Source organism: Peromyscus californicus, unplaced genomic scaffold (assembly GCF_007827085.1).
Source record: "Peromyscus californicus insignis strain IS unplaced genomic scaffold, ASM782708v3 Scaffold_9__1_contigs__length_137607984, whole genome shotgun sequence".
Lineage (NCBI taxonomy): Eukaryota > Metazoa > Chordata > Mammalia > Rodentia > Cricetidae > Peromyscus > Peromyscus californicus.
This window is the reverse complement of record NW_026294617.1, coordinates 97,117,350-97,142,338: the sequence shown is the minus strand read 5'-3', so window position 1 is coordinate 97,142,338 and position 24,989 is coordinate 97,117,350. Positions and strand designations below refer to the sequence as shown.

At 40.2% G+C, this 24,989-nt stretch overlaps 1 long non-coding RNA gene and 1 pseudogene across 5 annotated transcripts in view; one reads left to right on the top strand and one right to left on the bottom strand.

Moving 5' to 3' along the window:
* Window positions 1-7,332, bottom strand: part of LOC128106078 (uncharacterized) — a 94,844-nt gene extending 87,512 nt beyond the window's left edge. For all 5 annotated transcript variants that reach the window (XR_008216587.1, XR_008216590.1, XR_008216588.1 and 2 more), the window contains exon 1: window positions 7,218-7,332. This is a non-coding gene — a long non-coding RNA (uncharacterized LOC128106078). The remainder of the gene's footprint in view (window positions 1-7,217) is intronic.
* Window positions 7,333-8,858: 1,526 nt separating this feature from the next.
* LOC128106680 (malate dehydrogenase, mitochondrial-like) lies at window positions 8,859-23,656 on the top strand (annotated as a pseudogene).
* Window positions 23,657-24,989: the final 1,333 nt, after the last annotated feature.

Below are 24,989 nucleotides of genomic sequence, written 5' to 3'. Positions count from 1 at the left end.
CTAATCACTGAAAATTTTGTAAAATTAAGATCAATTATGCTGTTATCACAGAAAGAACATCAAAATGATGGTCTGGGGAAATGTGTGCTCTCTCTGGGGCTTCTGAAGGAACAGTTGACAAATGATTCGCCCTGCTCTCACTATGGTGACCTCAACAGCGACGCCAGTAAGACAAACAAGAAGGCGAATGAAAAGGCATTTAATTCTGAGGTCCACAAGGAAAAGAAACACACTCAAAAGTATTAATATTTGTCGAATGGACTAAATCAGACTGGGAATAGGAACTACACTTGTTTTGCAGTTAGAAGAAGGATAAACTGTGTGCAATAAAAATGGAAACCATAGGAAAGGGGCACTTATAATCCTAGCTTTAGATGTTACTGCAAATGAGTCTAATCGCCATGTTATCATTATCAGGATTATTATTGTTATTACTGATAATAAACATGTACTGGCTGCCAACAGGATGCCAGGCTCCACACAAGAGAGAATTAAGATCAGTCCCTGCAGTGCAGGCTTACAGCAGATTATAATTGCCATAGAAAATAATATTAATAGCAACTCGATATTTTATTAGAAAAATAACATTCTTTCTCGCTGCTCTCTGGGTTGCCTACCACCAAGTGGAGGCTTGATTCTGAGAAGGATGGCCGTGGACTCCAAAGCTTACAATTCCCCCACCCCCCAAAAAGCTAATGTCTCCTCTGCAATTTTCCAGCACCAGACACTTCTTTGCATCTGTTTTCATATGATCAAGCAGGGCCATCTCACATCTACTCAGGTTTCTACGTCACAGATGAGATAGTTTCCCGGATTCAGGTCAAGTTGGCTGATTTTACAGTGGTTATCTTGAAGAGTGATTTTAATTTTCAAACTCAGGTTATAGTCTACTAGTGAGGCTTAAAGTCTAGTTAAGGATTTTCATCAGGATTTTATTTAAAAAAAAAAAAAACAATAATTGAAAAGAGCACAAAAGAATCTATATATATTTGGTAAGAATAATGTTTTCTGAAACTTGCTTCCCTGTTATATGCATGTGTGTGTGACTTTGTGTATGCCTGGGTAGTATATGTGTATATGTGGTAGTTTGAATGTAATTGGCCCCCATAGTCTCATAAGGAGTGCAACTATTAGGAGGTGTGGCTTTGCTAGAGTAGGTAAGGTCTTGTTGGAGGAAGTGTCACTGTGGGAACAGGCTTTGAGGTTTCCTGTGCACAGGATACTGCCCAGTGTCTCCATGGATTTCCTCTTGCCTGCAAGATGTAGAGCTCTTAGCTACTTCTCCAGTACCATGTCTGCCTGCATGCTGCCAATGCTCTTTACCATGATGATAATGGACTGAACCTCTGAAACTGTAAGCAAGCCACCTCAGTTAAATGTTTTCTTTATAAGAGTTGCCATGATCATGGTGTCTCTTCACAGCAATAGAAAACTTAACTAAGACAGTGCATGTATAAGTATGCACATGGAGGTCAGAGGTCAACGTTAAATATTTTCCGCAGTCTCTACCTTATTTTATCTATCTACCTCTCTATATCTATCTATCTATCTATCTATCTATCTATCTATCTATCTATCTATTGATCGATCAATCTATCAAATGACAGGACCCTCACTAAACTCATGAGAACACACCAATAATTGGATAAACTGGCTGGCCAGGGAGCTCTTGTCTTTGCCTTAGTATCCTAGGATTACAGACTCGTGCAACTGTGCCCAGCCTTTTCATATAGGTGCTGGGAATCTCAACCTAGCTCCTTGTGACTTTATAGCATTCATTTTACCAAATGAGTCATCGTCCTAGGCACCCCCAATGTGTATGACTTTAATGGGCTATAAAAGTAAATGTATTCATTACGATCAGCCACAATGAAAAAGAAGCACACAATAAAAAGAAAAAAAACACAAAAAGTATAAAGACAGACTGTCTACTTAATTTGAAGTTCAGTCTCCACCTAAACCACAGTTGATGGCAGACCAAAAGTGTAATTTTCTACAGAATCCAATTACAGTTCTACCACATGTAAAATCAAGTAACATTTACCAGCCTTGCACCTAAGAATTAGTTCTGAATTCTGCTATGCTTTTTCCTTTGCCATCATAAATATATCCAGACTTGTAAAATGCCAAATTCTGGCTATTGGTTTATAAAACATGTGTGCTACATGATGTCATGTTAAAGCCATTTTCTCTGGTTTTCATAGGCCTTTCCTTCCACACAACTTTGTGGTGAGATCCTGAAGTGGCCCAAGTGGATGAATGTACCTGCTGATGAGCTTGCAGTGGAGCTATCTCTTATTGCTCACTAGTCTGCAATCCAGTCCTCATCCACAAAACAGGAAAGTTCTTGATTTGGGATCTAGAACCCAAGGTAGGGCTAACCGACGTGTTACTAAGTCCTGGCCTGACTCGGCAAGCAAGTCAGCAATCCCACTTTATTGAAGACTGCTTTTCTTTTCCTCTTATTCAAGCTGGACTGTGTGTGCTTTCCCTGTAGCATGCTTATAACAAAGGGGCTTATTAAAGGAGGGGCTATATATCGAATTAAGCATGCCGAGTCCCGCTAGCTTCTTAGAGCCCCTTCTTATCTTGGGAAGGCAAATGCTACAAGAAATTGCCTGAAGAAATGATCACCACAGCTATCCCTTCAAATCACAGATCCTGTTTGCCAAGGAAGGAATATTTTTAACTGCCAGCCTCCAATGTATATGCCTGTAAATATGTCTAAGTGTGATGGAAATTTCCTTTGATGACCATGGGACTCAAAGACCATCTATAGAAGATCAGATAGACAGGGATTTCAGCACCATATCCCAACCTATAAAAGCTGTAGGAAACTGTGTCTAGAAGCTGGAATTTGCAAAGCATTAGCTTAGATTCAAATCCATGTGAATAAAGTTGAGTTCTTCCACTCTCTGAGTCATCTGCTTGATTCTTTGCTAGTTGGTATTTCCACTACAGTTTGATTTGGTTAACAAGGCTGTGGTTCAAACTCAATGCCTCATGTAAGCTAGGCCAGTAAGATACACTGAGCTAAGTTATAAGTAATATATTATTAGATCTTTTAAAGTTGTATATATTCAGGACTGAGTTGGTATCTTTTCATAACTTTCTTTTTCATTTTTCAAAAACTTATTCAAACAAAACCATTTGAACTGGAGGTGAAGAGGAAAATTCACAACTGAATTGTCAAGGTAATCTCTCAGCAAAGAGTCTGGGGAACTGGAGAAGCCAGAAAAGCAAAATATGTAGCAAGTGCTGTTAGTAAGAAGGCATTCACACAAAGATAAACACAGCCTTAGGAAGGATTTTACAGGCCCACAATTCCCATGATGTTTCTAATTGTTATCCTGAAGAGATAATTTCTAGGGCTTAAGAAAAAGTTCTCTTGGTTTTTTTTATCCTAAACTTACAAAAATCTCATAGTCATTCCAATGTTGGCCATAAATGGAAAACATAAAAAGTTATATTCTTGACTAGAAGGAAATCAATTGTTAATACATTTATTTGCAATCTGTCCTCCCACTCAACATCAACAAGGATATGAATGAACAGTTTACTAGCTGCAATACAGGACCAAGTACTGAAAGATGAGGCAAAATTCTTCTCACAGAGCAGAGCTGCGTTTATTCATTTGATTGAGCCGATCAGAGCATTGAATGCTAACTCTGCTAAAGTAGAGGCTCTGGCAACTGAATTAAAAGGAACACAAAATGATCTAAATGTGAGTAGTTTTCCTGGAAATGAGCCCAAGCAGAACTGTAGCATGTGGCCCTTATGTGAGAAACACCTGGTCACCTCATGGCCCTGACTCTAATGTATGTTCCTCTAGATGAATTGTCTCACATATAAATGATTTATCTATACGATGGGTCAGTTGAGGGGGTGTTTAGGATTAGAGGATTGCTGACATCCTGGTAAGCATTAAAATTCTGATTCCATAAGATATAGATAGGTTTAAAGAATATGGTTGCTTTGATGAATGAAATAGTACAAAAGTGGAAATTTTCCCATTGTATGAGATTAACCATTGTATAACTTAACCATTCTGTAAAACTAGCCAGTTTTTTTTTTCCATATGAAATGTCAGAGTCATCCCATGTATCCTAATCCCAGATTTCACTGCTAGTTTCAATACATGGCACAAGGCCACTTCCAGCTTCCAGTCAGTCCTGGATTCTCCCTTCCTTACTTCCTTCCTTTCTTCATTTGTTTCTCTTCTTTATTTCCGCAATCCATCACATTGCTCCCTACCTTATCCTGCCTCGAGTGTCAATCTCCTCAACTCCTCAAGCCATATCCCTTCAAGGGAGACGTTTAAAACATAAGTATTTTTCATACGGAATGTGATCCAAATTCTCAGCGTCACCATTCAAAGCATCCAGACCCTTCCAGCTTCTCTGGGATTACATCTCTCCAGAGCCTCTTCGACTCCATTGTTTCAGTCATCTGTTCAAACCTACTCACAAATCCCCAGAGACTCCAGCCTTAATGCCTCGGCACCTCCTGCTTCCTCCCAGGATGCCATTCTTCTCCAAGCTCTCCTCCCATTTCATTGGGCAAAAGCTGCCTCATCCTTCAAGATCTTAATAGACTGCTGCCTCTTCTGTGGTGACTTCATGATAGCTACTTGTCTGTATTTGCCCACACTGTGCCTTGTACGCTTTCCATCATAGCGCCCACGACAGACACTCCATTGCTTATTTGTCTGCCTCTCGCAATCCCTAGCACCAAGAGGCTTGAAATACTTAATGCTTTTTATCCAGAGTTCTCAGGCAGTATTCGTAAAATACATGAGTGTCAAATCCCTTCCCTAATTTCTAACTCCTAGAAACCCAAACGAAGCTCTCCTTGTCTGCTTTCTGCCGTTGCTCAGTTCAGAGCGTCCCCACACTGACTCTCATACCAACAGTATGTTTCCTTGGCTCACTCAGTAGTGGTGGGAGCCATGTGTTCCGTTGTGTTTAAGGCTTCCTTCTCGCCACTTTCTTCACCCTTTTCGTTTTTTTCAAGCTTTGTTAATTTTGTCATGTGACAATTTCATCCTTGTGTCTAATATATTCTGTTTACTCTGCTTCCTCAACTACCAGTGGTCACTATCAGCACCACCCCCATGCCCTCCAATATACTTTTCCATGATTTGTGACTTTTGGTTTTCTTTTGTGAGTCATTTAGTTTAACCAGGGCTATCTGTGTGACAACTGGACAGAAACTACCTGTTGTATCATAGCATCAACAGTGGGTACACCACTGAAGGCAGTCATCTTGGCTCTCTCTGAATCTACGTTCAGGAGTGATGAGTAGGGCCCCTGAGTCCCTCTTCCATCCAAGACAGACTCATTCTTGTGCAAGCCTGATGCAGGCATCTTCACTTGCTATGAGCCTGTGGGATTTCGAATGGCCATGCCTTGCCTGGAAGACGTTATAGTTCACAGCCATTCTCCTTGTTTCCTTTCTACCCCCTCTCCCACAACATCCCCTGAACCCTCGCGAGGACGGTATAAAAAAGTACAATCTTCATTCTTTATCAAACACATCCATCCCCTGGGATCCTCCCTCATATGCTTCTCACCAGCCATGTTCTTCTTAGTAGTGTTTTATGTGCCTGCTGAGGACTTTGTCCATTTGGAGCTTCCCATGAGTAATAATGTACTTGTTGAAGAACAGTGAAGCTCATGGAAGTGACAGTTGCTTTTACATCACAAACACCTATAAGCATCCCCGTAAGTCACAAAGCAGAGGCAGCATAGCATGAGGTTAACAAAGGCAGTTTGGTTTAGCCAGTTGTTTAATAGTCAAGGCCTTGGATTTGAGCCCTGCCTCCAGGTCTCACTTGCTGGGCAACCCTGGGCAGGGGCTTAATTTTGGAATGGGATTGCTGTTCATCTGTGAAAGAGGATTATCACACATCCTTGTGTACCTTGTTGAGAAGACCCAGGAAGGTAAGGCAGAAAAATGTGCGACATGCAACAAATAACCAATCACTGACAACTTGTTATTGATTATTATTACTACTGATGGCTAATATGAATTATTATTCTGATCCCATGCGTGACTGATGCTGTAGTGGAAAATTCCTAGGGGCAGTTTTGCATTTGGGTTTAGGGTATGAGCTTTCCAATTAGCAACTTTGCTGTCTGTTTGTTTCTTAATGAGGACTTCTGCTATTGGGGGATTATTCCATAGAAATCCCATCTGGAGTGGATATGGAGCCCAGCCTAAGATGGGAAAGTCCAATGTAATCCTTCCTCTCAAAGCCAAGCCTGGGGAGAGAGCAACACAGTAGAAAGCAGCCTTGGTAGCTCTGAGTTTTGTTATTGTGCTTGTTTTTTGTTTTTTATCATTATTCTCCTTCTATTTTCCAGTAAAGAACTGAGAGCCACTAGAGGCAAAGAAGATCCTGTGGCTCAAAAATGTGGCAATGTGTCCCTGGCAGCTTGTGACTTTGTCTTGGACAAAGGAAATCACTCTTCGGTGGATGCTTCATGATGATTTTTAGTTTCTGCCACTCCTCTCAGACAGCTACTGTAACAAAAGCCTGTAGGGAGAGCTCAAGCTTCACCTATTTCCAATATCCACACACTGGCACTCTGTTTTAATTTAAAAAGAAAAAAAAACATGCAGAGCTTCAGTCACTCTCATATTTAATATTTTATTTTAAAATAGCTCCCTTTTGTTTTTCTTCTTAAAATTAAAACAGTGTTTCTCATGATGGGCAACAGAAAAATCAAAGGAAGGCAGAGAAACAGTGGCATGGGGGAGGAACAGGTTTTAAAGCATGAGCTCATTCCTTCTCCTTTTGAGGTAAAGAATGTGGTCCAGGCTCCCCTCTTCCCGTTCCTGGCATGGCATAGCAGCTATAGCCCAAGAGTTGATGGAAACCATTCCTGTAAGCGTATTTGGAAACACATACACACACACACACACACACACACACACACACACGAGACAAAGAGAGGGAGAGAAAGACAGAGAGAGAGAGAGAGAGAGAGAGAGATGGTTAAGCTAAATAATCCTATCATGAGATACTTGTCTGTTAAAGATGAATATACAAATGCTCTATAGTAGAGGCTTGCTGAGTTTTCCCTTCCATTCCCCGTTAAGAGACAAATCAGAAACCACCTGTGGATTCAAGACCATGTCCCCACCCCTCCTGGCTTCTTTCCCAACTCAAAATTAGTAGCAGAATTGCTGGCCTGGGGTCAAGCTTTTCCCACCTCCTGGATAAGTCGCCAAGCCACGAAATGCTCCACAAAAGCACCTGCAAATCATGTCACTTGCTCCATCACATCAGAATCTTTCTCTGGCTCTCTGCAGGCTGGGCCTCATGCTGCCGGCACAGCAAGCTGGTTGTGCTCAGCTATTATGCAATGATGTTCTACGTTGCCAGTAAGCCATGGCTGCATGCCATCATTCAGCGTAGCAGCTCCATTTAGCTTTATTTATTGGATTTTTAAAAATCCTTTAGTACAGTAGGTGTTGATCTCTTCTGAAGTTGTGATAACTGCTCTAACTATTGACACTTCAGTTGCAGCCAACCCCTGCACCCTTTGCCCTCACACTGACACAAACCAGTAGTGCTCCCTACCCTGTAGCCTTGACCCTGGCCCCTCATATTCTGTGGCATGAACATAATAGGGAACATCTGTCTACTGATCCATTCACTTCTTTAGCACCTTGGAAAGCCCACATTGCCCTCCTTTGTTACTTTGTTTCCCGAAGGACCCAGGAAAGAGTCAAAGCTATATTTCCATCTAAAATTTGTCTCTTTCCCATGCAAGAATTTATTTTCTGCCTTTACCTGGCTAGGGCACAGGCTGTGGAAATACTGAAATTATTATTTCAGTCAAACTTTGCTTGTCTCCCCTTTTCTGAATAGCTCCTGGAACCACCACTAAAATTCAAAGCACCCGAGTTTGAATACCAACTTCAATGTGAAGTAATTAGGTGATTAAAAAAAAAATAACTCAGTCTCTTTATATTTCAGGCCCTTCATTTAGACAATGCAGGTCACTCATTTAGACAGTGAAAAAAACCACAATGTTTCTCTCAGCTTTATTATGAGGGTTAAATGGGAAATTGCGTAGATAGATGTGAAACACAGTGGGTTGTCAGTCCCTTTTCATTTCACTCCGACGTTGCCCTTTGCTGTCTCAGGTTCACCAGACCAATTACTGCCCATGAAAGACAAGACAATCATGCTGTCATATTTCTTCACCCTATTGTAGGTCAGATTAAGGAGTTTGATCTTATCATCCTGCTGTCCTGACTCATGTTACCATGACTGGCCTCACTTGGGTGCCTAGGATTCTTCTAGTACTTACTTCTCTTGGCGCAAACATTGACACGGTGATATAACGAGTTGTAATGTGTTTCTAAAGTCTTACTTAGTTAATCAAGTAGTTTTCAATTCCAGAGTGGATTTACCTTGCCTTTAAAATATATTGCTGCAAATAGGTTCAGGATTCTTGGAAAGCATTCCTAGAAATATATGAATATATGAAGAAATATATAGACCTCATACATAAGCATTCTATACCTCTGGCAAAGGAAGTTGTATTAAATATAACAGGCTTCCTAGAGGAAAATAGTAAGGTGAGCGATGAGAAAAAAGCTTTAGTCCCTTTAAAGAGGACCAACCCAGTGGAGGATGGTTCATATACAGGATGTACAAAGCTTAAATTTCGTATCTTCCCCTTAGCTTGTAAAATGGGAGAGAAGGGAACCATTGAGAGACAGAGCATCTGGAAGAAATTAGGTAACAGGACATCAAAGCCATTTGCTGCTACTTTCCAGGACACCAAAACCATGTAATAGGATTTCATAGGATAATATTTATTATAGATGGAATGGGCAACATGTATAGGTATAAATGGAGTTCTCCTTCCTTAATGTTCAAATGTTAAGAAATTCTGAGTTCAAACTAAACAGGGGCCGTTGTTACAGGATTTCTAGGAATCCTTTATGGTTTTGTGTTTTTCAAAGCATCAAGAAATCTAATGAATGTGCCTCTGTTACAAACTCAGGTCTCTTCAGAACCTGCTTTTAGAGAGCAGGTTAGTGAACCAGGACTCAGCAGAATAGTTTCCCACTGAAAGACTCGCCACAGTGTAAAGGACTTAGGAACAGTGGCTGAAAGACTGTGCCAGCCCAGAACTAGCCTAAGTTCCTACTTCAACCTATTTAGAATATCTGTTCTCCGAGAGAGCATCCATGGTGAGCTCTAAAAACATTAACTGAAGAATAGGAGGGGGAAGGAAAAAGGAGGGAGGGGAGATAGGAGAAAAGAGAAGGGGGAGAACAGGGAAGGGAGAAAAAGAAAGGAAAGGGGAATGGAGGGAAAGAAGAAGGGAGAGAAAAGGAATGGAGGCGGGAAGAAAGGATAGAGGGAATGGAGAGAAAGAGAGAATGGGATTTAAAAAAAAATCTCATCCCAGAGTGTTGGCACATACCTTTAAACATAGTAGGTTTAAGGACAGCCCAGAGCTACAGTGAGAAACTGTCTCCAAAAAAAAATCCAAAACCCATAGTTCAAGTATGTGGTGTTCATTACCAACTCAGCAACCAGAGACACTGAAAAGAAAAAGAAAATGAAGAAATGAAGAGAAGCATGGTTATAATATTGGAGCATAATGCCATCAAGAATATGTTCCCATTGGCCATGTAACTGTGCCTCAGTTTTCACCTCTCTGTGCCTCAGTTCCATCTCCAAAATGATTACATAGAAGTTTCTGGACTCTAACAAAAGTTAAGCTCTCTTTGCGGTATACTGTTCATAGACCCATCCATGTGAGCACTGGGAGACCAGTGAGAAACCCCGAAGCTACCAAATCCCTTTTGCTATCCCAGGAAAGCGAAGACTAGACTGAGTTTGGACCTTCAGTATAGGAAACCCACACTCAAACAAACAAACAAAAAACCCAGTCTGCTTTGGTCAGCTCTAACTGGAAGAGATTGCTGCCTCTCTTAAATCAAGCCATTACCTACAGAACAATTGTGCATATGTCCTCGCTTTACCGTCTGAGGTCACAAGAGATTAGTCTGAACTTCTCTCACTGCACTGACAGCTCTCATCTCCTGTCTTAGTTTCTTTTCCTGTTGCTATTATCTAATGCATGAGAAAAAGAAAAGAAAAAAGAAAAGAAGAGAAAGGAAAAGAATAACTCAAGGAGGAAAGGGTTTGTTTTGATAGGAAACCCACACTCAAACAAACAAACAAAAAACCCAGTCTGCTTTGGTCAGCTCTAACTGGAAGAGATTGCTGCCTCTCTTAAATCAAGCCATTACCTACAGAACAATTGTGCATATGTCCTCGCTTTACCGTCTGAGGTCACAAGAGATTAGTCTGAACTTCTCTCACTGCACTGACAGCTCTCATCTGTTCAGGAAGACAGCCCATAATGTTGTGGAAGTCACAGCAGCAGGAGTTTGAAGCTACATTGCACCCACATTCAAGAAGCAGAGAACAATGAATACTTGTACTCAGCCCAAATTGTCCAAGACTGTGCCAACCACAGAATGGATAGGTCTTGCCACCACTAGAAACGTAATCAAGGTGGGCATGTCTCCTGTCTGTCAGATGACTCTAGATCTCATCAAGCTAAGAACTGAGATTAGATTTGTCTGCTATTAGCTCCCTCGCCTGTAGGTACGTGCCCCGCCTGGCCCAGGTAGCAGTGGTGGGAGCTTCTGGGGGCATTGGGCAGCCCCTTTCACTACTCCTGAAGAACAGCCCCGTAGTGAGATGCCTGACCTTCTACAATATTGCTCACATACCTGGTGTGGCACTGGATCTGAGTCACATTGAGACCAGAGTGAATGTGAAAGGCAACCTAGGACATGAACAGTTGACAGACTGCCTGAAAGATTGTGATATGGTGGTGATCCCAGCCAGAACGTCCAGAAAGCCAGGAATGACATGGGATGAACTATTCAACACCAAAGTTACCACTGTGGCCACCTTGATGGCCGCTTGTGCACTGTCCTGAAGCCATGATCTGCATCATTGCCAACCCAGTTAATTCCACCATCCCCATCACAGCAGAAGTTTTCAAGAAGCACGGCATGTACAACCCCAACAAGATTTTCGGTTGACAACCCTTGACATTATCAGAGCGAAAGTGTTTGTGGAAGAGCTGAAGGGTTTGGATCTTGCTCAAGTCAATGTGCCTGTCATTGGTGGCCACGCTGGGAAGACCATCATCCCCTTGATCTCTCAGTGTACCCCCAAGGTTGACTTTCCTCAGGACCAGCTGACCTCACTCACCAGGAGGATCCAGGAGTCTGGCACGGAAGTCATGAGGGCCAAGGCTGGAGCAGGTTCTGTCAATCTGTCCATGGCTAACACTGGAACCTTTTTGGTTTTCTCCCTGTGGATGCCATGAATGGGAAGAAAGGTGTCTTCGAGTGTTATTTTGTTCAGTCCAAAGAGACAGAGTACACTTACTTCATCACAGCCTTGTTGTTGTGGGAAAGGGACCTGGAGAAGAACCTGGGCACTGGCAAAATCACTCCATTTGAGGAGAAAATTATTGCCAAGGTCATCCCTGAGCAATCAGCTGCTGCCTCCGGGTTCCTGCCCTGCTTGAATTCCTGTCCTGACTTCCTTTGAAGATGAACAGTGATTTGGAAGCATAAAACAAATAAGCTCATCTTCTCCAAGTTGCTTCAGTCATGGTGTTTAAGTAGGACAGATTTACTCTATTCACATGACTCACTTTAAAGGTGCTCAAATTGTGTTCCGAAGGGGAAAAGTGTGTTGCATAGAAAGAATAGACTCGTTGTTGTAAATTTAAATTTTTTTTATTTTTGATAGCTGTTAAGAAATATCAGACAAATTATTAAAGAAGATATAAAAAGCAAATGTTTGAGGTTAGGTTACTATGTTGTGTAGTCAAATTATTCCTGTATTCTTTCCATCAGTGAATTAGTATAAATAAAATGAATTGATTTCCATGGTATTAGCAGACATCTAGGTTTTCTCAAACTATACTATATGAACACATTCTCATTGCTAAGAATTATCAAATTAGACATGTGTCTTAGGCTAGCATAGATGACCCAGGTGAATGGATACTATCCTTATATCAATAATAGAACAAAAGTTAGTCACTTGGCTATCATGGGACATACATGAGTCTAAATAACAAGAGAGTAGATGGTTTAAATTGGTAACTTTAAAAAAATGTGTGAAGGGGGATTGATTAAGGAATCCCATGAGGAGTGAATGCAGGCATAGCATATATCTTGCTTTGGAGTGTTGTAAGCAGACATTTACCACCATCTGCTACCATTGTATCTAGAAGAAGAAGAAGAAGAAGAAGAAGAAGAAGAAGAAGAAGAAGAAGAAGAAGAAGAAGAAGAAGAAGACGAAGAAGAGGAGGAGGAGGAGGAGGAGGAGGAGGGAGGAAAGAAGGAAGGAAGGAGGGAAGGAGGAAAGAAGGAAGGAAGGAAGGAAGGAAGGAAGGAAGGAAGGAAGGAAAGAAGGAAGGAAGGAAGGAAAGAAGGAAGGAAGGAAAGAAGGAAGGACACAAACAACAGTATCAACAAACAAACAAACAAAAAACCCAGCCAGGGTTATCAAAGACAATGTCAGCACCGAAAACTCTATTCTTGTTTTGCTGAGACACCGAATGTAATATGGGTAAAAATTTCATTTCAGTCTTTGTAGAGAGAAGAGTAAAGAGTACTAAGAAACAAGAAGCAAATGGAGGCTGGCAAATCCCACCCCTCATCACCTTCACAAATAGCATCTATCCCCTCTTTGTGGTTTGCCATGTCAGTGACAAAGAAAAGCAGCCAGAAGTGCTGACTACTGGAGCAAGAGTGAAGACGTTTTACTTAGGCCCTAAGAAGTGCTAGGTAATGGGGCAAAGGAGAGAAACCATTTTACCTAGGCCAGGAGAAGAGGGAAGGATGTCTAGGGCAGAGTACCCATTTCCTTTGAAGAAGAAATGACTCCTTATTTGACTATGAAGAATGAGGCTTTAAGTTTAGGAAGACTAGAAGGAAGGTTCTCTACAGGAGGAACAAAAGAATGTTATGCAAAGGCATGAAGATCAGAAAAAAATAGGGCTCACTTAAAATACTATAAAATATTGTACATTTGGGTAACTGTACATCACAATGATGTACAGTATATTTCAAAAACCTAGATGAAACTATTTTGCAGATTTTCATCATAAAGAAATGTGCATGTTAAAGGGGATAAATATGTTTATCCTGATTTAAACAATACACAATGTATAAATGTATGGAAATATAACATGGTATTGCATTCATATATTCAGATTTTATGCTTGTATTCATAGGTTAAAATAAATTTAAAATAAGAAACAAAATTTAAAACGTCTTCAAAATAGGGAGTAAAAAATGTAATAAATAACAAACTTCAAATAATTTGGCCCAGCACAGCTGGAGCACAGCAGTTTCCTAGGGTGGTTGCTTGGAGACAAAAGGAAGAAACTGGGTTCTATGGAAATTTAAACAGACAATGAAGGTCAGAAGGAAGAGAGAGGAGGTCAGAGGGAGGTAGAGGTTTGAACAGGGATGAATTTTGTCACAGATTTTCCACAGGGAATGAGGTAAAAGGACAAAATGATGATTGCTAGTATAAATGTAGGATTAGGTAATAGTGATGCCGTTTCAAACATGTTCCAGTTGCCTATCCTAGTAAGGATTTCTATTCCATAACTTCTAAAGGGCTTCTGAGAATACTGATTAGAAGAGGATACTGATTAGAATATAGTTCATTGTTTCATTTTACCTAAGTGTATTCTATAGCTATTGTGGTGATCTTTCCTGCTTGTAGTGAACATTATAATGAAAAGATGTCTTATAGTGGTTAAACTTATTAAAAGCAGACTCTGGTAACAGGGAGGTTCTTCTTGTCTCCTAAAGCAGGCAGGCCCCCTAAATCCATAACAAGGAGAAAAGAAAACAGCACAAAGCTAAGGCATTAAAAGTACAGTGTCCTTGGAACAGCTGGAAGGTAAACTATCTCCAATCAAGGTTACTATTGTTTACTCTATAACGTAAAATTGCCTGCAGTGGGAATGAGAAGCCAGAAGTTCAGTCATGGAAGTGTATCCATGGAGAAGGCAGAGGGGATCCTCTTCCTGGGACTTTCTTACTCATGAAATCCCACTGACATCCTCAATTCCCCAGCACTTGGGTTTCTACTGGATGTTGTGAGTGTGCGATTTAATGGTAGCTATCTTCAGCTATTTGTTCTCTGACTTGGAAGCCTCACCTGAGGAAGGACTCTGCCTGGCTCAACATAGCTTCCCCACAGCTGATTTCTGCTGAATGTAAGATCCAGATTTGAAGACCTTACCTTATGTTTGCTCTCTCAATTGGACTACCCTAACTATCTCTACTAGATACCGACTGTGAGAGCCCAATTTGATGATGTTTTGCTCTTTGCTGCTTCTCTATGTATGCTAATCACAATTATTTCATTTTTCCTTGCTATCTACTTACTAAACGCATTTCATTCAAAATTGAAAACATTGTCATCATAATCATTTTTAGAAACACACAGCAATGCTTTCTGATCTAAACTCCAACACTAATCTGCTTTTTTATTGTGCTGTGTTATTACAATATTCCTTCTTATTTTGGACAAAACAATCCCTTTGGAAACAGCTTGGGAAAGTAAGTAATAAGCAGTTAAAATGTAAGCAAGAAGCATTGAGTTATTAGGCAAGGCATTACAAAGATAAATGGTTGCTGAAGGAAAAAGGTAATTAACAGGTTACACTGTATATGTTTGCAAAATGCCTATGATGCATGAAAATGTTTTTGTCTACTTAATTTTCCAATGATTGTGTGTGTATATTTAAATTAATTAGATGCAAACAGTCTTGTGCTCAAAATAATTTTGTCATAACTGCTATAGGCAGCCAAATCAATGGACTGTAGGAAAAAAAGACTAACCTCAAACTTGTGGTCCAAGCAACCTTCTTCCTAGTGAGGACCTAGGTAGAGTTAGGCCATAGAATAATGATACTTTCCTTGAGAGGAAAGAATCCCAAAGCCTCCTTGAACACCAGCCAGAAGCCTTCCTTTCAAAGGGAGATTTGCAGCATATTAAGGCTTTGCCAAGAAATCAGTGCCCAGAGAACGGAGATCTTCATCTATTTTGTTCCCTGACATACCCAAGTGCTTAGAAAAGGCTAAATGTTCAATAAGCATTTGCTTAACTGGTGAATCATTGAGTCTGTTAATCAATACATTGCCCCATCACTTTAACAGCATGATGTGAGAGCAAGAATTTGACATCAGAAGTCCTGGGATTTCACCTTCATTGGTAGTGTGATACACAGTAATACACTCAGTATTCCCTTAATCTCATCAGTAAAATGGGGAGAGTAGTTATGAAAACCAAGTTACAAGTTCCTATGGAAGCTGTGAACATGGAAGGACTGGGCTGGGCAGATGTCTCAGTTGATAAAGTGCTTGCTGTGTGTGCAAGAATGACAACCCGAGTTTGATTCCCAGAACCCACCATAAAAAAAATCATGTACAGTGGTCTAAGCTTATGATCACAGCACTGGCAAAAATGAAGACAAGGGATCCTTGGGGCTAGCAGAACAACCAGCCTGTTCTAAGCTGTGAGGCCCAGATCCAAATGTGAGATCTTGACTCAAAAAGAAGGGTTGGGAAGGTGGATGGCTCCTGAGGGATACCACCCAAAGCACCAGCATACTCACAAACATGCCTGCACACACACACACACACACACACACACACACACACACACACACACACACACGCATTAAAGGATTGATGTTTTTAACTCCTTAAAGATGAAGAGTCTACTTGTGTGTTACTAATTATCAATCCCAGCTCTCATGTATTATTTATTTTACGGTCCCATGACACACAATCAATCCATAATAAACGTTGGTTATAAATGTCTGGAATTCATGATGGTTAGTGTATTTTACACTGGGGAGTGAAAAAAAAAAAGAAAGAAACCAAGTTGGCATGAATGATGAGAAATTAATTCCAGGAAGCATCTGAGGTTAGTTGTTGGGGCTCCTAAGGTCTAAGTGTCTTTTCCAGACTGAAGGTCCTCTCCGCCAGCTTTCTGTAACATGACAACTGTGCACAAGGAGTGGTCTGTGTCTACTAGTTCTTACAGTACAGGTCTATCCAGATCAAATTGCTCTTAATTTGAAATTTCCCCTCTTTATCAATACCCCATGTATGTTTCATAGCTTCTTAAACCATCTCTTTATCTAAAAATTCCAAATTTCACTTGTAAGAATCTCATGCATGAATTTCTTTAAGAAATTCAGGAAAGGTCATTGTTCTAGCACCTGTATGAATCTCTGTGAGCAAATGGTGTCCATGATGTCTTCTGCCACTGTTGGGTCCTTCTCCCCACTCTCCAGAGGCAGGAAGAACAAGAAGAAAGCTACTGCCTATGGTGATGTGAGCGAAAGATGCTATTGTAGAATCTTTGGGGAAGAGAGCTGGGAACTAACTGGAAGACAGAATCATGAGGACCATTTGATGGTTCCAATGTGAGAGTAGATAAGTAGGAATAGTCTAAGGTGGCACACTGGGTTTATGGCTTCTGTGAGTGGGAAAGCAGTTCGATTGTTTGCTGAATGAGAGAGGCCCACAGGGTGATCAGTTTAAAGACAGGAAAGAATTGCTTCACTCATGTGCAGCACTCAGCACAACTCTGGAGTTGAACAGGTAGCTTGCCATTGGCACCAAATATGAAGGTAATACTTTACCTGTATTTTGCCATAGGCACCCAATATGAGTTAATAGTCTCTGCTCCACTATTTACTAGTTGTAGAGCTTTGGATAATTCATTTATCCATTATAACTCTGACGGTGGGGGTGGGTAGAGAAAATAACTCCTAACTCTGTCATTATTATTTTTTAGACATAGAGTTATGATAGGAGCTAAAGGTAGAGCTCAGCTAGAGGAGTACTTGTCTTGCATGTATGAGGCCCTGAACTTGACCTCCAGTCTGGCAAGCAAAACATAGAAAGTGTTTAGGACCTATAATAGCAAGTATACTAAGTTTTCAATTAACAGTGGCCACTTACATTCATCCCCTCAGGGAATTTGTATCTGATACAGGACAGCAGGGGGAAAAAAACAGATGGAAATAATTATTTTATTAATAGCAGAAACTCATTTTTGGATAATTATTGGCTGAGCCTCTGTTGACACAGAACACATAACTACATTTGAGAACAAAGGAACCTCATCAAGCAAATACAGAGCTCTCCGAGTAAAAACCTGGTATGAACCCCTGTCAGGACTCAACTCTCTGTAGCCTTATTTTTATACACCTTCCTTTACCTCTTCTACAATATAGATAGATCGATGGCAGAGGATGTGTTAAGAAGAAGTCAATGCAAAAGGAAGCAAGAATTGACCCCCTCCGGCCTACTTACTTAAACTTTAATATTGTGTGTAAGGGTAGATCATACAGTTAACATAATTTTATGCACAGCACACGTGCATATGCAAAAGCATGTAAATCACATCACTCTAAATGCAAATATATGCAAGGTCTTTTTTGTTATCTATGCCACTTAGATATGACCCTCAGGATAACCTTAACAGAAACTACTGCCCTAGGTACCATATTTTAACTGAATCACCAATTTGAGATTTTTTTTCAAGAAATTCAGGAATGAAAAGAAATCTGTTTTATAGTTCATATCTGCGTGGGTTAAACCACCTGCTATAATTGTGTATATTGTGTTCCATTCACTGGCTTTTCACCATTGGTTAGCTTTTTTTTTTAATGTATACATATTTTCTTTCCCACCACCCTCAACTCCAGATTTTAAGTTCCTTGAAAGAAAATGTGATGGTTTAAATGGGATGTCCCCACTAAGTTTTGGATCTATGACACCCCAGTTGGTGGCTGTTTGGGAAGGATTTGAAATTAACACTTTGTTGGAGGAGTTTGTCACTGGGGGTGGGCTTGAGGTTCAAAGGCCTCCCCTATGCCCACTGCACTCTATTTCCTGCTTAGGGTTTGAGATGTGAACTCCCAGCTGCTCCATGCTGCCATGCCTTTGTTTTGCAATCATGGACTCTAACTCTCTGGAACCATAACCCCAATTAAATACTTTCCTGTATAAGTTACCTTACTAATGCTGTTTTGTCACAATAGAAAAGTAATGAATACAATATATGCACTATAATGTATTGTAACACGAATCTTAAAAGGTCTTATTAATAAAAAACACAAGAGCCAGATATTGGGGTAAACACTGAAAGATCAGAGAAACAGAACAAGCCACAGCCTCATCTCATCAACTTCTCAGCCGATCTTGTTTCCTCAAGTTGGAAGCCTCTGTGTCCTCATCCAAATGGATCTCAGCTGAACTGCTGCTAAAAGCCTAAAAGCCCTAGTTCCTGTTCTTCACACCTTATATACCTTTCTGCTTCCTGCTATCACTTCCTGGGATTAAAGGGGTGTGCCACCATGCCTGGCTGTTTCCAGTGTGGCTTTGAACTCACAAAGATTCAGATGAATCTCTGCCTCTGGAATGCTAGGATTAAAGGTGTGTGTGCCACCATTTTCTGGCCTCTATGTCTGTCTAGTGGCTGTCCTGTTCTCTGACCCCAGATAAGTTTTTTAGGGTGCACAATATATTGAGGGCACAATATCACTACAATGTATTATGTGTTATAATTAGATATATTATAATCATTATTTTCCTTTGTAATCCTGGCAACCAGGGTTACAAACTTCACAAATAGTTATTTCCAGAATTCTAGTTCAGGTGGTATGGCTCCAAAGGTCTCCACAAACCAGATCCAGACATTTGTGCCTGAGAAGCATTGAAACTGCAAGGATATTAATGGTGGTAAAACAATTTATTTCAATGTGACCTAAACTGAGATGCATAAGGGCCTAAAGTCCTACCCATGGCCTTCAGTGTACTAACAGTAACTCCGAGATTATAGAAGGGAAGAACATGGGACATTGGCTGAGGAGCATATGTAGTTAAACAATTGGGCAGACTTGGGACACTTATTAATTCAGGCTGGGTTGTGTGGTGTCCCTCAGGCACAGGAGAAGTCACTACTAAGTCACAGGGGTAGCTCGGTTTCCCGCCCTGGTATGTTTGCCTGGAAGGTTCCCTATTCCTGGGATCTGAGGTAAGCGGAGGGAAAATCACTCACAGAGAGATTAGGCCAGCAGAAAACCACAGTCAGTAAAGATAACAACAACTGAGCACCTTTTGCCAATCGGAAGAGCGGACCATTTCAAAGAAATCCCTTTTGCAGACAGAATGAGCCACCGCACGAATTAGTACCATGGAAACTGTTTCTCACCTGCCTTTCCGTTCTTGCTTCCATAGATCTACCTTCTGCTCGCCCCGTGAGTCCTTCTTGGTCTCCCGTCTCCTGGACTGCATCTGTCTGTCCTCTTTGGCTCAGCACACTCCGGTATGCTCTGCCCTGCAGCCTCTCTCTCCATGGCCTGGGTGTCCTGGGCTGTGCATCCTGGGTCCTTCCACCAGTTCTCTTCCAGTCTCACCACAAATGCTCCATCCGTCAATTTGCATCTTCCATTTTGGATTCTACTAATATATCGAGTGTCTACATGACAAAGTCACTAAGACACAAGTTTTAGATTTGGACACAGTCATCTCCCTTTAGAGGTATTGTTTCGTTCCGCATGAGACAAAATGACCTGCTTTCTCCTCAGACATGACTTAACTACAAAGATCATTAGAACTCTTCCTCACAACTTGTCTCATTCTGTGTCAGAGTGAGCTCTAGTCCTATAGGCAATAAAAAAAAAAAAAATGACAAACTAAATGCCCTGTCAGGTGGCTCCTTAAGTTACTTCTTGGTTGCTACCACTCTTACTTCTTGTTTTCCTATTTTTTTCCCTTGCTATTGTTTCCAGAGTCTTCATTTCATCTAAGAACTCCTCACACTTAGGTTCAAGTTTACTGACTTCATTCCCATGCACCTGCTCAAATCCCAGGTCCGTCTGCACTCAATTTTTCAGAGCTTTTCATTGGGCTTAAGGGTATACTTCTTGCTCAAATAGCTTCTAAGTTCCATGGGGAAATGAGTAGTTCATTGTTACCTTGTCAGCATAAATCTATGGAGAACCACTTGGGGCCCTGTGGATGCGTTTTAGGGAAATAGCTCTTTTAAGGAATGGCTCTGTAACAGGTGCCAGAGAGGATGCTTGCATTCTTTGTTCCTGTAAAAATAAAGCCAAGACAGTTTTGAGGCAGGTTTTTTTTTTTTTAAGAGAAAAGGAAAGTTAAATACCTGTTTATTTCCACTTTTTGTTTGCTTGTCTCTTTGGGTATGTTTTGCTTTGTTTGTCTTTTTTCTATAGAGTGGAGCAGAAAACCTTTTTTTCTGTAAAGAGTTGGATATCAACAATGTAGACTTTCCTATCCACTCAGTCTCTGTCCCCACTATTCAACTCTGCCAACGTTGTGCAAGAGCATCCACACACAATATCGTGGAGATTTGGGTGTCACTGTGCTAAGATACAAGAACGGAGGGGAGAGATCAGGCAGGGAGTGAGAAAAGGAGGCAAAGAGCCTTTGCTCTCACATCCAGCAGGAAGCTCTTGGTATGGTAATACTTGGATCACCAAAAGTGACACCCCCTTTTTATCAGTGCATATATCCAAGCCAACATGAAGTAGTGAATGCCAGAATGCCCACTTTTTACATCATCATCAGGAACTCATCTAGCCCTTCATTCATAGATTGGGTCTGGTTTTTTTTGACCTGCTTCATTGGAATAATAGTACCTGCAATCTGAGTTGTTATAAAAACATATAACACATCCTACTCTAGAAGGGAGGATTCGAATGTATATTTTTCTTGTTAACATAATTTGGAAATTTTAAATCGTCAATAAAATACCAGTTTAATAAAATAATTACCTGAGATAATGTAATGATTAACAGTGACTGTCCAATTCCCAGGGTCCAGAATCACCTAGAAGATGGACCTCAGTTATAAATGTGAGGGATTACCTAGGTTAGGCTAACTGAGTGGGAAGGACCATTCCATGGGCTGAGCTCCTGGACTGACAGAAACAGAGACAGTGTACTAACCATAGCATCTCTCTCCCTGTGTTTCTTGACTATGGCTGCAATGTGATGACCTGCCTTCATGTGACGATGACTGCCTACCATGGTGAACTGTACACTGGAACTATGAGCCAAAGGAACCCTTTACTTTAAATTACTTCTATTGGGTATTTGGCATGGTGTGTTATTCATCATCGGTGAGATGAGTACTAATACAGTTAGCAAAACACAGAATCTGACCCAACATTGCAACTCAAGAAAATTAGTTGATGACATATTGTGGCATGAAAGCCTCAGTCTTATTTCTTCATGGTTCCCGGATGCTGTTTAAAATGCCCCACTGTTTAGCAGCAGGGCCTTGTTATAGCAAGGTAATAAAATCAGAGGGCTAAAGTAAGGTTTTCTTATATTTACAAAAAGGCCTGTTCATTTTTATTCTTTTTGAATTTTAGGAAAAAGAAGACAATTAAGACTACGTTTATAGTAAGATACAAATATAAGAATTGTAATATTTTAATATTACATGTATATGTATATATATATATATATATATATATATATATATATATATATGGATACATAGAGTTTTACCTTTATGCATCTATGTAATATCTAGGATCCATATATGAAAGAAAAACATGCTATTTGTCTTTCTGAGTAAATTTATTTTATTTAACCTGATTTTCTCCAGTTGCAACCCTTTTAAGCAAAAGACATGATTTCATTCTTCCTTGAGAATGCATAAAATATCTCTATGTATGTATGCTATGGTTGCTTCTCTCATTCCTCTGCTGATGGACATCTAGGCTGATTCCATAACTAGCTATTGTGAATAGTGCTGCAATATACATGGATGTGCCGGTGTCTCTACAGTCAGATGAATTAGAATCCTGCTGGGTTCACAGGAATGTATAGTTGGGAGTCATCTGGGAATTCTATTTTTAGTTTTTGGAGTAACCTCCATAATGTTTGGGGGTTTTCGTTTGGGTTTTTTGTTTTTATATCTTTGTCAAAAATTAGGTACTTAAACCTAGGCTCATAGGGGCTCACGGAGACTGAACCATCAACCAAGGAGCCTGTATGGAACTGACCGAGGCCCTCTGCTTATATGTTACAGTCATGTAGTTTGGTCTTCTTTTGGGACTCCTAGCAGTGGCAGGGGCTGCCTCCAACTCTGTTACCTGCTTTTGAGACCCTTTCCTCCTACCGGGTTGCCTTCTCCAGCCTTAATAGGAGGTGCCTAGCAACTTGATATACCATAGCTAGTTGATATCCATGGGAAACCCGCCCTTTTCAGAAGAGAAATGGGGGAGGAGGAGCAGATGGGGCAGGGGAGAGGGGAGGTCGTGGGAGGGACTGGGCAGAGAAGAGAAGGTAGTTACGGCTGTGTGGGTTTTACTTTCTGTGTCTTCCATGTTACTGTTTTGATGTGTGTCTGGTTCGCATTATTGTAGCTTTGTAGCAGGATTTGAAATCTGGTATTGCAACCTGGGTGTGGTGGCACACGCCTTTAATCCCAGCATTGGGGAGGCAGAGGCAGGAGGATCTCTGAGTTCAAGGCCAGCCTGGGCTACATAGTGAGTTCCAGGACAGCCAGTGCTGTAGAGAGAAACCCTGTCTTAAGAAAAAGAAAAGAAATCTGGTATTGTGATCCCTCCAGCACTGTTGATTATTCACTGTCTTTTGTGCTCCCATTTGAATTTTAAGTTGTTTTGCGTTTCTGTGAAGAATGACATTAGGATTTTTTTTATGAAGATTGCATAGACTCTGCAGATCACCTTTACTATTGGAGCCATCTTCACAATGTATATATAAAGTCTGCCAGCTAGTAATTGTGGAAGTTATTTCTCCAGTCTTTTTATCAATTTCTTTCTTTAGTGTTTTAAAGTTTTTTATTAAAGAGGTCTTTCACCTCCTTGGTTAGGATTTTGCAAAGGTATTTTATTTTTTGAGGCATTGTGAATGGGGCTGTTTTCTGGGTTTCTTTCTTGGCATGTTATTTACTTGTATATAGGAAGGCTACTAATTTTTTAATGCTAACTTCATATTCTGTCACTTTTGTTGAAAATGTTTGTCAGATCTGAGATTTCTCCAGTGTAGTACTCAGTCTTGTCTGGTTCCTGATTTTGGTAGAATATTTTGAGTTTTTCCACATTTAGTTTGTTGTATATAGCTTTGATTGTGTTGGAGGGCCTCCTTTCTATGCCTTGCTTCTTAGAGTCTTTTATAATGAGATGTTGAAAAATCACAGGGTTTCTATCCCTAAATTTACTAGTGTGGTGTATTACATTTGACTGACACCTGTTGAACCAACTTTTCTACCCAAGAATAAAGCTCACTTTATCGTGGTAAGTTGTCTTTTTGATAAGCATTTGAATTTGGTTTGTGGTTATTTTATTGAGGATATCTCCATCCGTGTTCATCTGGGAAATTGATCTGTAATACTGTAATGGCCTTTTTCTGTTACCGCCTTCTCTGAGTAACTCTGTCGTTGTAATGGTAGTATTCTTTCCTTTTTTTATTGTAGGTATTTTCTTGAGGAACATGTGTTTGTTCTTTCTTACAGTTCTGGTACAATTCAGCAGTGAACCCATTTGTCTAGACTTTGGACTATTTCTCACTGTTGATTCATTCTCATTGTTTGCCCTTGTCTGGTTTATGTTGTATGTGCTATAGGCTTAATTATAGTAGGTAATTCATGTTTAGAAATTCATCCATCTCTTCTTGATTTTTAGTTTATTAGAGTTTAGGTTTCCAAAGCATGCTCTAATGGGTCTCTGATTTTCATTTGTGTCTCTTGCAATATCCCATTTTTCTTTCTAATTTTATTAATTTGAATCTTCTGTTTGTTTTGGTTTATTTGACTAAGGGTTTATCAATTTTATTTATCAATTCCAAAAACCTCTTAATATGATTGATTCATGTTCTTGTTTCCATTTAATTGATTTCTACTGTGATCTTTATTATTTCTTTCCATTCACTAATTTTAGATTTGGCCTTTCCTTGTTTGTTTAAATTCTTGAGGTGTAACAATTTCTCACACATGCATGATATGCACATACATGCAATCTCAGCCCCACTGCCCCATTACCACTGTTCATTCTGATTTTATTTTATTCTGTTTTTAAGACAGGATCTCACTATGTATTGCTGACTGGTCTGGAACTTGCTGTGTAGACCAGGCTGGCCTTGAACACACAGGGATCTACCAGTCTCTGTTTTCCCACTCTGATTTTTTTAATGCAGGCATCTGCAAATATAAACTACCCTCTTAATACCACCTTCATCGTGTCTCATGGATTCTTCATGTCATAATTTTAGCTTTTAGTTTCCCTCCTGGTTTCTTTGATGATTCATTCATCACTCAGGAATGTGATGTTCAATCTCCATGAATTTATGTAGTTTTTACAGTTTTTCTCTCAGCTGATTTCTAGGTTTTTTTTTTCTTTTAGAAAAAATATTGATTGTACTGCTAGAAGTCTGAATGGAGGATTCTTTAGATGATGATCAGGTCAATTTGTTCTGTTATCCCTTCTGATTAACTCTATTTTGAAGTCTATTTCGTCAGATATTGACATGACTATACCTATTCTTCTCTTTGGAACATCTCTTTTCATTCTTTCACTCTAAGGCTGTGTTTGTCTTTGCTAGTTAGGTACATTTCTTGCAGGCAACAAATAAATTGGTCTCCATTTTTAATCTAGCCTACTAGTTTGAACATTTTGATTGGAAAGTTGAGACTATTATCATTTAGAGCTATTGAAGGTAGGTAGCCATTCTCTTGTTTTCTTACTCTCTAATGTTTGATATTTTTCTGATCCTCAGTTTCTTGCTTTTCTATTGTGTTTTTCCCTTTCTGCGACCTCGCGGATATGCATATCATTATTTTTGTTGTTGTTAAGCTTCAAAACAGCGTCACAT